The sequence below is a fragment of the Apis dorsata genome, unplaced genomic scaffold (genome assembly GCF_000469605.1).
Source record: "Apis dorsata unplaced genomic scaffold, Apis dorsata 1.3 scaffold_569, whole genome shotgun sequence".
Classification (NCBI taxonomy): Eukaryota; Metazoa; Arthropoda; class Insecta; order Hymenoptera; family Apidae; genus Apis; species Apis dorsata.
The window spans coordinates 213882-217495 of NW_006263779.1; the positions used below are offsets into that span (position 1 = coordinate 213882).

General features: G+C 33.4%; 1 protein-coding gene across 1 annotated transcript in view; it reads left to right on the plus strand.

Moving 5' to 3' along the window:
• Nucleotides 1-3614, plus strand: part of LOC102681744 (iroquois-class homeodomain protein IRX-2) — a 45692-nt gene that overhangs the window by 32664 nt on the left and 9414 nt on the right.

Below are 3614 nucleotides of genomic sequence, written 5' to 3' on the forward strand. Positions count from 1 at the left end.
ATCATAATGTATTATACTTTATACTTTGCTTCTGTAATACATATTATCAACTATAATTTCTCTATAAAGAAACATCATCGAGATAATAATGGATGGTATCGAAAATAGCAAGGAAATTAAAAATTATTTACAATTAAACGTATTTTAAAATTTCTCATCCTCGTGTTCTTACGTTATTTTAACTTTCATAATTACGGGATTGTTTCAACAAGCTTAGCCAACGGAATGAGCTTAGTTTGTAAACCTCTGGCTACACTTGTTAACGCATTGTGGCAGCGGTGTTTTTTCAACAGGCGAGCGATAACGTTGCAGAAGATGAAACATCCTGCTTATATCAGTGGTCTCGATCAATCATTGCCGCGTCTCGTTATCTGGCCCGTGGAAACGCGATCCTCGGTCACGTAGGTATTATCCAACGACCCGGTGATGACGAGTTGAGACGACGTCGTGCCGTTCTCTCTCTCTCTCTCTCTCTCTCTCTTTTTCTCTCTCTCTGTCAACGTCTCGTGGAATCTACACTGTTGCCGCGTGACGCACTTCCGGCGGAGACTGCTTCGTATGCAAGGAAGCGATCGGGTACTACAGCTTGCTTAGCATCCATTCGCTCTAGTCGGTTCGCGCACCGGGTCTTCCTTTGGAGGAGACCTACCGCCGGTCCACACCGGAACCGAGACTCCTCCGCGCGATAACAATTACCGGAAGATCCGGGGATGCACCTGTCCCTCGAGATCCCTTGTCTATGAATTACGATTTTTTTTATATCATAAATTTTATCGAAGATAAAAATTAACAATTTTAGAGCTAAGTTAAATCGATCGTGCTATAGATTTTTTTTTATCTTTAAAAATGGGTAAAGTCGAATCTCGATATATTGAAAGAGAAATTTAAATGGTACCGTCTTATATTTTCTATTTTACTTCTTTTATCGATCGAAAGAAGGGAAATCAAATGACTTAAGGAAATAAAATTCTATTTATAGACGTGTAACAAATTCGAGTTGTACATAGATGAAATAATATGGACACGTGAAAAATAATTCGAATCGAAGTAAATTTTATTTCGATTTAATTATTTTTAAGAAATTAAAAGTTAGGTTTTACAAATTATTGTAACATCGAAAAAGATCCTCTCTTCAAAATTTTACTTCCATATCGAAAAATTTATCGAAAAATTATCGATAGAAGAATAAGGAAGTAATCGATTCATGTAATAAACTTCGTTCAACGTCAAAACGACACGTTCACGAAATATGCATACGTGTTTAAATTTCTTTTTGGATTGATTGTTACGATCGATTCGTCTCAATTTCTCGCGCGCGTAATTCCATTTGACGAGATAAGCAGGTATTAACACGAAACCACCTTCGACGTTTCTTCGTTCGATTTTTCACCGGACATTTGCCCCACAGGAATTAATACGTTGATTAATGCAAACAACGTATCGATACGTGAAGATAGCCGCGCCGTTACCTGACTAATCAAATTCAAATTTAACGCGATATTATTGAAATCAATTTTCCTCGACGACATATTTGCAACGTCATCGAAACATTCACGAATAATTCAACGTATTAAACGGCGCTAATTTCCCACCTTCGATTTCGTTTCCGCGCGAGCGGAACAAATAATTGCCAATCTTCCCCCCTCCTCCTTTTTTTCGCATCGTGACTGATATTTTAAAATGTCGAGGTAAAATTTTATTTATTATTCCGCCTGTTTGTTTGCTTTTAACAAATTAAGTGCGAAATACGATCAAATTGTTTTATTATATTACGTTTTCTCGTACGTGTCCATTATAATGCAATACGACTCGAAGTTGAAGAGGCAAGCTCGATTTACAAATAATACATAAATTAATTTTCTACGCTTTTATACGTGGATATATTGTATCGTATACGAGTTGTTTCTGGATAAATTCTAAAAAATGTAATCTTTTGCTATTTAAAACAAGAAGGAAATTATACAAAGTTCATTTAATGTAATTGTTATACGAATCAAATGATCGATCAATTTTTATTTCGTTTGCATTTATATAATGTTTTTCCTTTCGTGAAATGGACGAAATTTTTTTCTCGTATCCATTTTTTAAGTGGATTAGAAAAAGATATTATACTATTGTTGAAAAGAAAAATCTGTATTTATATTTGTATTTGCATGCACGAGATTTATTTCTACGTCTGTCGTGCTTCGATACGAAACTTTTCAACTTTTGGCAGAGCGTGCCACGTTCGAAGATACTTTACCTATTTATACCCTCCCTCCTGTGTGCGTGCAACCCTCGACGAAGAAGTCCTCCAACTCGTTAATGTAACCGAGTAGCAGATGAGGCCAATTAAAATTAAAATTCAAACGCATCTGTCATAAATTCATAACGTCGACTAATATCCGTGGTAATTAACCTTTTTCTTGCTATAGAAAATGAAATCTCTTACGAGCCTCTTAATCTTTTCTAATTCTACGAGTGGCTGCTCACAAATAATAATCAATCTTTATTCATTTGAATTGACGATATGAGTTCGATAATTTGTTTAGATTAATTATTTAAAAATCGTATTTCCTTATTTGAGAGACTTGGATGCCATTTTTTTTATATACATTCACAATATGTTACTATGTTAAATTTCAACAATTATCCATAACAGCAAAATACGATATCCATTTATAGAATTATATTAAAATCTTTTCAAAACAATTACGAAAGTTTCTCATTCACTAAATAACATAGAATTGAAATATATCAATATATATATGAATACAAGAACAAAACGTATTATAAAACAGACACATCTTAAAAAAGTTTCTCATACACTAAATAACATAGAATTAAAATATACCAATATATATATATATGAATACAAGAACGAAACATGTTATAAAACAGACACATCTTAAAAAAGTTTCTCATACACTAAATAACATAGAATTAAAATATACCAATATATATATATATGAATACAAGAACGAAACATGTTATAAAACAGACACATCTTAAAAAAGTTTCTCATACACTAAATAACATAGAATTAAAATATACCAATATATATATATATGAATACAAGAACGAAACATGTTATAAAACAGACACATCTTAAAAAAGTTTCTCATACACTAAATAACATAGAATTAAAATATACCAATATATATATATATATATATATATGTATTCATATATATATATATATATATATATATATGAATACAAGAACGAAACGTTATAAAACAGACACATCTTAAAAAAAGTCGAAAGAAATAAGAGCTATTTGTCTAGTAGAGATAAGTGAAACAACAAATTCAAGCAGCAAGCTAAGCAAGAAAAGAAGAAGAAAATGAAAATCGATGAAGGTGGCAATAGTATAGTATATATATATATGTATATATATATATGTCGTAGGCCATTACCATAGCCTGCGTGTGCACCATCGGCCGCTTTAACATAAGCGGCATAAGCATACAAAAAGCCAATAATGCAGAGTTGGAATGCACGGCCGCGAGGTCTCGGGATCGTGCGGGTTAACGGTCCCGTCTTTCCGGCGGATTGGCCCTGCTTCCGGGGACATATAGGGTAAACAATAAGAAACACAACTGGGCAGCCACTGGTTGTACGAACACGGCTGG